Below are 13308 nucleotides of genomic sequence, written 5' to 3'. Positions count from 1 at the left end.
ATCATCCAGATGGTTTAGGATCCTCTCAACCTCTCACCTTTACTAGTTTTTTTCAAAGCTGAATCACATAGGCAGCCCCTATCCAACATATGACTGTAGGTCTACTGACTTAAGATATTAGGCAAAGTAACATACAAAGAAAAGTATGTGCCTAGTATTATGGTGTAACAGACATGGTTATAATGAGTACATCCTTGCATATTTTGTGTGATGTGTCATGAGTTTGGGATGAAGAGTTAAATATCCTGCCATTGAGAAATGAAGTGCATTGTTAGTATTTGTTAGGTCATTTAGGATGATATTTACTGAATGTTCTGTTTACTGCTGATTCCTTTTTTTTAAGTAGTGGCTATATGGAGGCAAGGTATTGGTGCTGTTTGCGTAGTTACACTTTCATACGTGCTACATATGTTCTGTGTTAGTACTAGTCATCATATAAAATGGAAAAGGATTTTTTCAGCACAAGTAAAGACATTCAAATGCTTTATGAATGCCTTCAGCATCCCCAGGCTTAACGTTTAGACATTGTCAAGATGTGCATTGTAATACAGATCTGTGAAATAATAAAGGGCTCAAAATCCATATTCTTTAGGAAAGCAGTTTTTAAATCCTCAATTTTGTATAAGGATTTCTAAACTTACTTATAGCTAGAACATTCCAGGAGCTTAATTAAAAGTTTAAAGTTAGTAACTTCTTCCCTCCACACCCCCCTAAGAAAACCCTTTGCTTCCAAAGTCCTGAACTTGCAAAGGAGTCTGTTATTGTAACTCTTTGCCAGAAATAAGTTTCTGTGCTTGACTTCAGCGGAACAAAGCAGATTGCTGTTTGTGGCATTAAGGCTAAGGTTCAAGGAATCTGCATGTTGCTGATTAAAGTGTTTAAACAAGAGCTACGTTATGCAGATATTCAGCTAATTTATCATGTGTTTCACCTAACTTGATTCCAGTTGATCTCTGTAAGAGAAGTAGTGGACCTGGAATGGTAGAAAATGAACTCTGACATTATTCATGTTAGTTTGAATACAAGTAGCTATGCGTTCTGTAACAACTTCAGTAAGAGCTTTGTGTCCTAATTAAATATGTAAATAGGGCTGTTACATCTCAGACTGACTTTTATTTTTTTTCACTTCCACAAATGTACTGACTCATTTTGACTTGTTTGTATGTAAGATTACAGTTTAGGCAGAAGGAGTATGTGAAGGTTACGTTTATATCGGTACGTTATAACAGAACTATTTAGTTTATTTGCTTTATTAGGAGTTGATTGTAGTAATAGTGGAAAAAATACAGAAACTGCTGAGAACAGGCTTAATGGTCATATTGGCAGAATGTATGTACAGAATCTTTGGTCTGTCTATAAGAGTGTTTTTTAAAATTCCTGTTTTCATCCCAGAATGAAGAGTCTACTCTTTAGTAGGCAGGCTTTGAAACACCTTTTTCCTTTTCTGATTTAGAATATCTGAAGTGATGCCAAAAATGAGTATCACTGGATTCACTGTGGAGAAAAAGCTGAGTGGTTGGAGCATTAGACTAATAGAATCATAGAATCGTTTAGATTGGAAAAGACCCTTAAGATCATCGAGTCCAACCGTTAACCTAGCACTGCCAAGTCCACCACTAAACCATGTCCCTAAGCGCCCCGTCTATGTGTCTTTTGAATATCTCCAGGGATGGGGATTCAACCACTTCCCTGGGCAGCCTGTTCCAGTGCCTGATTACCCTTTCGGTGAAGAAGTTTTTCCTAATATCCAGTCTAAACCTCCCCTCGCACAACTTGAGGCCATTTCCTCTCATCCTATCGCTTGATACTTGGGAGAAGAGACCGACCCCCACCTCACTACAACCTTCTTTCAGGTAGATCCTTCACCAGCCTCATTGCCCTTCTTTGGACACACTCCAGCACCTCGATGTCCTTCTTGTAGTGAGGGGCCCAAAACTGAACACAGTACTCGAGGTGCAGCCTCACCAGGGCCAAGTACGGGGGACGATCACCTCCCTAGTCCTGCTGGCCACACTATTCCTGATGCAAGCCAGGATGCTATTGGCCCTCTTGGCCACCTGAGCACACTGCCGGTTCATATTCAGCTGGCTGTCGACCAGAACTCCCAGGTCCTTTTCCGCCAGGCAGCTCTCCAGCCACTCCTCCCCAAGCCTGTAGCATTGCATGGGGTTGTTGTGACCCAAGTGCAGGACCCGGCACTTATGTTGAACCTTATACAACTGGCCTCAGTCCATCGATCCAGCCTGTCCAGATCCCTCTGTAGGGCCTTCCTACCCTCCAGCAGATCAACACTCCCGCCCAACTTGGTGTCATCTGCAAACTTACTGAGGGTGCACTCGATCCCCTCGTCCAGATCATTGATAAAGATATTAAACAGAATTGGCCCCAAAACTGAGTCCTGGGGAACACCACTTGTGACTGGCCGCCTACTGAATTTAATTCCATTCACCACAACTCTTTGGGCCTGGCCATCCAGCCAGTTTTTTACCCAGCGAAGAGTACGCCCGTCCAAGTCATGAGCAGCCAGTTTCTCCAGGAGAATGCTGTGGGGAACGGTGTCAAAGGCTTTACTAAAGTCCAGGTAGACAACATCCACAGCCTTCCCCTCATCCACTAAGCGGGTCACCTTGTCATAGAAGGAGATCAGGTTAGTCAAGCAGGACCTGCCTTTCATAAACCCATGCTGACTGGGCCCAATCCCCTGGTTGTCCTGTACGTGCCACGTGATGGCACCCAAGATGATCTGCTCCATGACCTTCCCCAGCACCGAGGTCAGACCGACAGGCCTGTAGTTCCCCAGATCCTCCTTCTGGCCCTTCTTGTAGATGGACGTCACATTTGCTAACCTCCAGTCAACTGGGACCTCCCCGGTTAGCCAGGACTGCTGGTAAATGATGGAAAGTGGCTTGGTGAGCACTTCCGCCAGCTCCCTCAGTACCCTTGGGTGGATCCCATCCGTCCCCATAGACTTGTGTGTGTCTAAGTGATGTAGCAGGTCACTAACCATTTCCCCTTGGATTATGGGGGCTTCATTCTGCTCCCCGTCCCTGTCTTCCAGCTCAGGGGGCTGGGTACTCCAAGAACAACTGGTCTGACTATCAAAGACTGCGACAAAGAAGGCATTAAGTACCTCAGCCTTTTCCTTGTCCTCTGTCACTATGTTTCCCCCCCGCATCCAATAAAGGATGGAGATTCTCCTTAGCTCTCCTTTAGTTGTTAATGTATTTGTAGAAACATTTTTTGTTTTCTTTTTTATGGCAGTAGCCAGATTAAGTTCTAGTTGGGCTTTGGCCCTTCTAATTTTCTCCTTGCATAACCTCACGACATCCTTGTACTCCTCCTGAGTGGCCTTCCCCTTCTTCCAAGGGTCATAAACTCTCTTTTTTTCCTGAGTTCCAGGCAAAGCTCTCTGTTCAGCCAGGCCGGTGGTTTCCCCCACTGGCTCAAATTAGCTGCTCTGACTGTGCCCTATGCTGCTTCGGGATGAGGAAAATGAGGGAATCTCTGAAGAGAAATGGGTCTTTATGATTTTGTTTGGTGTTTCAAGTAGAGGGTCATGTGCCAATCAGGTGCCTCTTTTGACTGAGGCAATCTTACATGTTCAAGGCTTCTGTGTCATTTGATGTGTGTGCCAACGCACATGTTCTCTGTCGTAAAAGTGAGCTTAAACATAGTGATTTCCAGTTTCATGCAATTTGTAGGTTTGATGCTCATTATCCTGTATCCTTGTGCATCTCCTTCTCCATGTGGGTTGCTGGAGCCAGCCCCACTGCATTGCAGGTTTTGGGGGCAGATCTCTGGCTGCTCTTTTCTGTTCCTGGGTTTCTTAGGAAGTGGTGATTATGGGCCTTACTGCTACTTGTTTCTAGCCTTGCAGCAACATGGAGGTTCTCAAAAAAGTTGTTCAGGTGGTGATGACATGCCTTGACCTGTGCATTTTCACAAGGAAATCCTCAGACTTCCTTCTGGAACTTAATGATTCTTTCGTCAGCATATCACATTTGATCAGGCAATGACATATGCCAAGTTCAGTGCCTTGACAACCTATTTTAATAATAGAAACACTACTGCACACACCACCATCTATGCACATGTCTTAAAGAGAACTCAGGTACAGGGAAAAGAAATGAAAGAGAAAATCAGTTGCAGCAGATCAAGCTGCAGTTCTTTTCAGCAGGGAATCCAGAGACTGGCTTGTTCTCCCCTCCCGCCACCCCCCTTTTCATCTGGATGTACATTGCTTGAAAAATAGACACCCCCAAACCTGATCTAGTCTCTCTGGTGTCGTCCCAAGCTTTCTTAAGGGTGGGGGCATTGGATAAAGCGACACTGCTCAGAGAACAAGTGCTTGACATTAGTGAATCCACTGGGATCACATTGTCTACCTCTTGCCATGGTTCTGCTTTGGAGGAGGAAAATTGCCTGGGGGTGGATTAAAGGCTCCTCTGCTGTAATGTGGAGTTGAAAGTACAGGAGAGCAGTATGCCTGTGTCATGCCAGAGTTCTCCATCTAGTTCCTCAAAGTGTGGGCAGATCACTGGCCCAGCCTTGATTCTATGATTCTATGGTCTTGGGCTTCTTCACTGATGGTGGGTCTATGTTTGGATCATCCTGGATTTTCGTTCCCAGTGCCTGGGATCCAACAGTGTTGGTAAAGACAGAGGTGAAGAAAGTGTTGAGAACCTCTGCCTTTTCAGCATTGTTGGTGACTGATTCACCTCTCCTGTTTAACAGTGGGCCTATGTTTTCCTTCTGTTTCTGCTTGCAATTTACATACCGGAAGAACCCTTTCTTGTTATTTTTGCCATCTCTGGCCAGTTCCAATTCAAGCTGAGCTTTTGCTTTTCTAGCTGCATCTCTGCACACTCTGGCAATGCCCTTGTAGTTCTCAATGGATAATCTTCCACTTCTCCATCTCTGGTACGCATCTCTTTTGGTTTTAAGCAGACCCAGGAGCTCGTGGCTGAGCCAAGGGGGCCTCTTGCTCCGCTTCCTTCCCTTTCTTTTATAGGGGATAAACTGGTTTTGTGCTTCCAAGAGAGCATTCTTGAAGAACTCCCAGCACTCGCTGGCTCCTTTATCCTCCATGGAAGCTTCCCACAGAATCCCTCCCAACTGAGCTCTGAGCGAGCTGAAGTTTGCTCTTCTGAAATCTAGAACCCTTGTCTTGGTGCTAACCTTCAGCATGCTCAGCCGGATCCCGAACTCCACAATATTTTGATCACTGCAGCCAAGGTTGTTACTGACCGAGATATTACAAAGCAGGTTTTCTTGGTTTGTGAATAGCAAATCCAGCAGTGCCTCCTTCCTGGTTGGCACATCTAACATTTGTAAGAGGAAACAGTACTCTACGCATTCCAGGAACTTGATGGATGACATGCGAGCTGCTGTATTGTTCTTCCAGCAAATGTCTGGGTAGTTGAAGTCACCCATGAGAACCAGGTTCTGTTGACCAGAAGCTTGCCTTAGTGTCCCAAATATTGCTTCATCGGCTTTATCATCGTGGTTTGGAGGTCGGTAGCAGATGCCCACTGTAAGGTCCTGCTTGGAGACGACCCCTCTGATTTTAACCCAGAGGCATTCAATAGAGCACTCACAATCACCGTAGTTGACTTCAATACATTCGAGGTTTTCCTTAATATAGAGTGCGACTCCTCCACCTCTTCTTCCCTGCCTGTCTTTGCAAAACAGCCTATAACCGTCCATCGCGATTCCCCAGTCATGTGAGTTGTCCCACCATGTCTCAGTTACTCCTATGATATCATAACCTTCTGACTGGGCACGGAGCTCCAGTTCCTCCTGTTTGTTTCCCAGACTGTGTGCATTTGTATACATACACTTGAGGTGGTTGCTCTTCTGGTACACATCTTGGGAGACAGCTAAGGAACATTTGTCGCCGCTCTGGTTGGCCTGACTTACTCCCCAGTTGGATGTGATGGCATGTGCATTTCTGTTTTGGACCCCAGCCCCCGAGTCCTTCAGTTTAAAGCCCGCCTCACCAAGTTAGCCAGCCTGTTGCTGAAGATTCCCTTGCCCCTTCTAGACAGGTGGATTCCGTCCCTCCCTAGCATGTTATAGTCATCGAAGAACGCCTCATTGTCGTAAAAGCCAAAACCCTCACGACGGCACCAGCCACGTAGCCAGGAGTTGATATGCATTATGCACCCATTTCTGGCTACCCCCTTCCCTCGAACTAGCAAGATGGAGGAAAAGATAACTTGGGCACCAATGTTTTTCACTTGCACCCCCAGGGCTTGAAAATCTTCCTTGATTTTACCCAGGTTTCGGCTTTCAGTGTCATTCATGCCTACACGAAATAGTAACAATGGATAATAATCCGTTTTCTTGATGAGTTGTGGCACCCTCTCTGTCACGTCTTGAACCTTAGCTCCCGGAAGGCAGCATACCTCTCGTGACTCCCTGTCAGGTTGGCAGATGGGTGCCTCAGTACCCTTCAACAGAGAGTCACCCACTATGAGTACTCGTCATTTCTTTTTACGGTGTCCACTGTGTGTTGCTGGTACACTTTCCCCTTGCAGGGGTCCCAGTGGCATCCTCTCAGAGACGCAAGGAGTATTTCTGCAGAAATGCAGCCCCAAAACACTGTGTATTCAAACAGGAGGCAGCTGGTCAGTGACCTCTCTTCTGATGGGCACCGAGGACATTGGGGCAAGCAGGACCAGGAAGTGTGTGCAAAAGGCTGCAAGGTACCACCAAGAGGTCAGTAATTTTAGTTGGAATTCATGCTATATAGACTGTTTCATCCGATGTTGACAGCTCATTTTGAGCCAGCACAGGGATTTTAAATAGAATCAGCAAACTACATCTTGGTGCTTTGCTAGGTATTGCTTGCTACAGTCTTGCTGCAGCATCTTTGAATCAGTTTTAAGATACCATAAAGAATATCTTGGCTTTAAAGTTTCTGTATGTGAGGTTCCTTTTGTCCCTGCATAGTGTGTAGCCATCAACACTCCCAGCATCCTGAGGCTTCTGGGTTCACATGGAGACCTACTGCATTAAAGAGACCTACCTGTTGTCCTACTGCAAGGACAACTAGGGGTCCTGCTCCCATGTAGAGGCACTTGAAAGTGAGACACCACAGTACACGTCACTGCAGAGCTTAAGTCTGCATTTTTCAACCTCCTGAAGTCTAAAGACAACTTCACCTTTGATAAAAATGTTACAGACCATCTTTACCTTGGGTCTGCCAACAGGATTTTTCATTTCACCCTGTGTGGCAATTAATCACGGACTCCGCGTATGAGTTTAGGCAAAGACAAGCGAAGACAAGTGAAGAAGACAACAACAACGACAATGGCAACGGCAATGGCGATGATAATAACGCTTTATTTTTACAATCTATCCCTTTTATAATATGAGCTAGTGTTCACGAGCAAGCAAAACCCATTTCATTGGCTACTGTCTTTTGTCCACGCGTCTCTTCAGCGTTACTTATTGGTTCTTCAAGCTGGTGCATGCAAATTCCTCTTTCAGGGATGTATCCAATCTCATCCTTATTTTTCTGCCTCTAAGTTTCACAAACTTGTTTGTAACAAGCCTCAAGGGCACAGCTGCATCTCGTCAAAGTAAAACACAATCATCTCATTTATTCCCACAATTCCCCTTCTTGTTTTTCTATCAATCAGAAAAGTTTGTTTAATCATATTCTGTAGCATTTTCTATACCCAAGACACTAGACAAGAAACTATCATTATTATAGTGCAAAATATTAGTAACAAGAAAAAAACCATTTTGATTAGAGACATTATCCACCTGCCAATTCCCCAACTTGCTAATAAATGATTCAGCCAACCAAATCCATCATGGACTTGTAATTTTCTAACTTCAAATCTTTGATTGCTTTATGGACTGATTTGGAGTTATCAGATAAGTCATTCCCCATCAGTCTTCTCAGAGTTCAGTGTCTTCTGCTGTTCGTTCCTGTTATCTGATGCAAGAGCCGGTTTTACGCACCTTGCAGGTACCCACTTAGGTCCTACATCTGTTGAGACACAAGCATACCCTCTGCCCCAGGTTAGTAGATCAAAAGGACCTTCCCAATTACCTGTTTGTAGCGATTTTGTAAAAACTCGGGCCTTCTGTGGTGTGGCTGTTAAATCTTTTGATTGAAGAGACAGAAAATGAGAGATAATAACAGGAATATTATTTTCAGACATGTTCAGGTAGTTTAACACATACACAGCTTTACTTAGTCTGTCTGCTGGAGTGGCTCCTGGCATTCCCCCTTTTTGTTTTTGCAGGTTCAATTGTTTGTTGCAAGATTTTCCAGCCCAGATATTTCCAAGGCTCAGTTTTTTGCACTTTTTCAGGGGCTATTTCAAGTCCATATCTGTTTAGAGCTTGTCGTATCTCTTTTTCTTAGTTGTGGGCAATCTCTTTTAAAATGTCCAGTTTTTCCACAGAAGAAACGTGATTTCTGTACTTTCATTGCGGTGGCAAAAGCTGTAGCTAATGTTTCCATATTATGGGACATTGACCCCACCTTCTGGGTAGCTTCTATCATATCCATTAAGGAGGGATTTTTTAGAGGCAAAAGCACTTTTTTTACAGTCTGTATTCGCATTTTCAAAGGCTAATTTTAAGAGTAGGACCTCTCTTGCTTCTGCATTTTCGACTTGTTTTTCCAAAGCCTCTTTAAGACGATTTAAGAATGAGATATATCCCTCTCCTCTCCCTTGCTTTATTAATGTAAATGATTTTGTCACTCTTCCGGCATCCGGCACTTTTAGTAATGCCTGTAAAGCAAGGTCTCTGCCTTGTGCTAATATCTCTGGTTGTAATCATGCCTGTAACGTTGGGTGATTTAGCGGCGGATCCCCCATAAGCTGTGGGAGTCCTGCCCCTTGTAAGGGGTCGCCTTGTTGTCGCTGCATATTGATAATTGTGGCGTTTTGACAGGCGGTACGCCAGGTGCTTGCAAAGATCACCTTTTGCGTTGGGGTCAATATAAGATTAGTAAGCGTGCATATATCAAATGGTACTATATTTCATTTGTAAATATTCCCCGTAGCAGGGATTGTGTAAAAGGAGAACCCAGTCCATGCGCGGCAAGTGTTTGTCGTAGATCTTTTAAAACATTATAGCCAAAAGGTTCATGCTCATCGGGGACATTTCCATTGCTGCGTATGACGGGACACGCTATCGCTGAACAAAAAGCTGCATCTCCCGCTTGCAATGCTTGGTGTCTAATCTTTTGCCACCTCGCAGCAGCAGCTGATGCCTCCCATTCCTCGGGCGGCAATTGATTATGGGTTTGTGGAGTATCGGCATTAGAAGCAGTAGAGTAAGGCAGTAAGAGTGCCGATGCAGCAGGGGCCGGGGGCGGCCAGGGAAGTGGAGGGGTACTGATTGCAGGGATCGGAAGGTCTAGCAGAGGTGTTGAAGCCATAGGAGCAGGTGAATGAGAAAGCGGCGCAGAGGGTAGCGGCGGCGCAGGGGGGGTGGAGGGTTGTGCAGCCTGAGCACCCGCGAGCAAGGGCATGTCGGAGGACGAACCCGATGTCGGTGTTTCTGGCGTGCCCTGCAGGGTTAGCTCCGGAGTGGTATCAGAAGCTGCAGCCTTTCGGTCTGACTCTAATTGTTCTAAAGAGTCTTTCAGTAAACGCCATGTCGTCAAAACACTTGTGGCATTACTGTCCCCCCTGGTGGCCGCTTCCCATAACGCTTTTCCTGCCTCCTCCCAAGTCTCCACCTGGACCGCGGTCACTGCGTTTGCTTGTTGCCCGTTTTTTCGCAACCAAGTTAACAACAACCGAAACTTTGCTTCATCATAATTTATGCCCCTTTTGCAAGAATTCGCAAAAATATACGCAAAATAGATTTTTCTTCCGAGGACATTTGCGTCCCCATTTTCCCGTTCCCAGCTGCTCACCTCTTTTTCCCGAGGCGATTAATTGTCCAGACAAGCAGCTCTCTGGTCCGCTGCAGTAGAGTTCAGCTCTCTGGTCTGCTGCAATGAAGTTCAGCTCTGTGATCCGCTGCAATAAGATTCAGCTCTATGGTCCGCTGCAATAAAGTTCAGCTGGGCTTGCCACCGTCCGCTCTCTCGTCTGCGGTTCTTAGGATCGAATCACGTCGTAGGACCGAATCACGTCATAGGACCGAATCACGTCGGGGTCACCATTTGTGGCAATTAATCACGGACTCCGCGTATGAGTTTAGGCAAAGACAAGCGAAGACAAGTGAAGAAGACAACAACGACGACAATGGCAACGGCAATGGCGATGATAATAACGCTTTATTTTTACAATCTATCCCTTTTATAATATGAGCTAGTGTTCACGAGCAAGCAAAACCCATTTCATTGGCTACCGTCTTTTGTCCACGCGTCTCTTCAGCGTTACTTATTGGTTCTTCAAGTTGGTGCATGCAAATTCCTCTTTCAGGGATGTATCCAATCTCATCCTTATTTTTCTGCCTCTGAGTTTCACAAACTTGTTTGTAACAAGCCTCAAGGCCACAGCTGCATTCCTGTGAACCTGTTTGTAACAAGCCTCAAGGGCACAGCTGCATCTCGTCAAAGTAAAACACAATCTCATTTATTCCCACAACCCTGCACCCTGCTCTGTGCTACGAGTGGTAGAGCCAGGTACCTGCGCTCCGCTTACTCCTCTGTGCTTTTGAATAGGAGGGCCAAGGGCAGCCTAGAAGCAGTAGCTTCATTTCCCCGAGTGAAAACTGCAGAATTAGGTTATTAATGCAAGGGAAAAAAGAGTTTTGGTTTCACCTAGCCAAGGCATGGTGTAACAGGACAGAGCTCTCCAACCCTGCATCTCCTCCAACCACTCTTTGCTCAGCCACAGGGACCTATTTGCTGCTGCCACTTAACGTCTCCAGCCAGAGCTGGGGAACCTGCATCTTTCTGCAGCATTCTCAATTTCTTGCCATTTTTCAGCTCCCAAAACACAACCTTATCTAATGCTCCAGGTGGTTCAGTTGCTCTTTGCAACATGTTCTATCCACAGGTTTTTCCTGCTATAGCTTTATTCTGCATTTCCACATAGTGCTTTTCTGGGTTCGTGCAACTGCTGGGAATGTAGAGTCATAGCAACACATAGAGTTTTAAGGCAGACACCACAGATATGTATTTGAGAGCTACAATATGACAATTTGCTCTGCAACCATGAAGTCAACAAGGACCTGAGAGGACAGCTTAGAATTTAAAGCAGATGCATCACATTCCACCAATTTTCCCCCAAATACCTGTAGCTCTGAGCAACTACTCCTCCTGTCTTCCTCTTAGCTGCCTTGTTGCAACATTTGCAATTTTACAGACATGTCCTTATTTAGCCAACCAGCTAACAGTAACACAACTTTCCATTGAAGGCTAATTTAAAGTCTCAAGCACAGATCCTCAGCTTTTGAAAAATTATGCAACTAAGTGTAATACTTTCTGTCCTTTTACATCAGCTGAGAATCTACTTGCCGGGGCAAAATAAGTGGATGCAGCTGCAGTTCTCTTCCTTGGGAGTTGCCCCTCGTACACAACTGATTGCAGATGGCTGAGAGTTGGTATTTAAAAAAACAAGCTTTTTTTAATTGTTTTTTATTTTTTTTAATGTATCATCTGGTGAAGTTCATTCATGTGCTCTGTCTGATGGCTACCCAGGGCCTGTAACCCGCCATACCACAACTCAGAGGAAAGGACATGGATGGAGCTAGCTTAGAAAATGGATTACCAGATCATAAACAAAACATTCTCTCTCATACAGTATCATGTGGCAGAAGAAAGATAAAATTGAAAATGTGACCCCTGTTTTCTTCAGTCAAAAACCTTTATATAGATTAATCTGATTTCAGAGGCAAGTTTTGTGTTTGACCTTTTACCCAACTTCTTTGGGGCTGAAATCGGAGAGAAGCTGAACGCTTTCTGTGTGCTCTAGACTGTGCCCAAGAGTTTCCCTCCCATCCACGCTCTGCTTTATGTTGCCCGATCAAGGGGAGCCTATTGACAAAGCCTTCTTACTCCACCTACAGGAGGCATCGCACTCGCAGGCTCTCGTCCTGCTGACTTTGCTGGGAGCAAAGTCCCTCCCGCTGTAAGAGAAGATCAGGTTCGAGACCACCTGAGGGACCTGAACATACATAAGTCTATGGGACCCGACGAGATGCATCCCAGAGTCCTGAGGGAATTGGCTGATGTAGTTGCCAAGCCACTCTCCATGATATTTGAAAAGTCAGGTGAAGTCCCTGGGGACTGGAAAAAGGGAAACATTGCACCCTTTTTTAAAAAGGGTAGAAAAGAGGACCCTGAGAACTACCAACCTGTCTTACAATTAAGAGGATACAGAAAACCAATTATGAATCAGGTCATTTTTCCATAAAAAGCATCCATGTTGTGTAATGAAGAACATAAATGTGCAAAGAGATATTCAGATTAGCAGCTTATCACTGAAAGGATTTTCTTAGTATCTCTCTAGGGCAGAGAATCAGCTGTACTGTGTCTGTGACCATTGTGTGCAAGCTACTTCCTTGTCTCGTGAGAACCGGTTGCTGGATTTAATTCGAGGGACTTATCTATGCCCTGTTATTAAAAACAAACAAACAAAAAAATCAAATAAAGCCTGATTTAGCATCGATTTTGCTACTGCTTCTAGGCTGCCCTTGGCCCTCCTATTTAAAAGTGCAGAGGAGTAAGCGGAGCGCAGGTACCTGGCTCTACCACTCGTGGCACAGAGCAAGTTGCAGGGTGAAATGAAAAATCCTGTTGGCAGACCCAAGGTAAAGAAAGATGGTCTGTAACATTTTTATCAAAGGTAAAGCTGTCTTTAGACTTCAGGAGGTTGAAAAATGCAGACCAGGTGATCTGGATGTCTTTCAACATTTATGATTTTTACATAGACACAATACATTCCAGTACTTCTGTCTAAAAGTGTTTGGAGTCTAACTGGTCAAAGTGTTTGGCACTGCAGCCTATATGGTACTAAGGATAACTGGAAAGGAATCATGTGCATGTGAAAAGTAAAGGACTAAGTGGTAGGAGAAGTTGAAAGGATAAATATACCATTATGCTGGGTATACTGGCATCTCTTATATTGACTAGTTGAATTGTGTAACGCTCCACAGTGTTTCTGAAATGGGACCATTACTGTAATGCCTAACACTACCAGAGATGACCATGTTGAATCACAGTTTTTTCCTGGATGAGAAAGACTCAACCCAGCCAGCATGGGTTTATGAAAGGGAGGTCCTGCTTCACTAACCTGGTCTCCTTCTATGACAAGGTGACCCGCTTAGTGGATGAGGGGAAGGCTGTGGATGTTGTCTACTTGGACTTTAGTAAGGCCT

Source organism: Platalea leucorodia (genome assembly GCF_965183815.1).
Source record: "Platalea leucorodia genome assembly, chromosome: W".
Classification (NCBI taxonomy): domain Eukaryota; kingdom Metazoa; phylum Chordata; class Aves; order Pelecaniformes; family Threskiornithidae; genus Platalea; species Platalea leucorodia.
Note: the sequence above shows the minus strand (reverse complement) of the source record.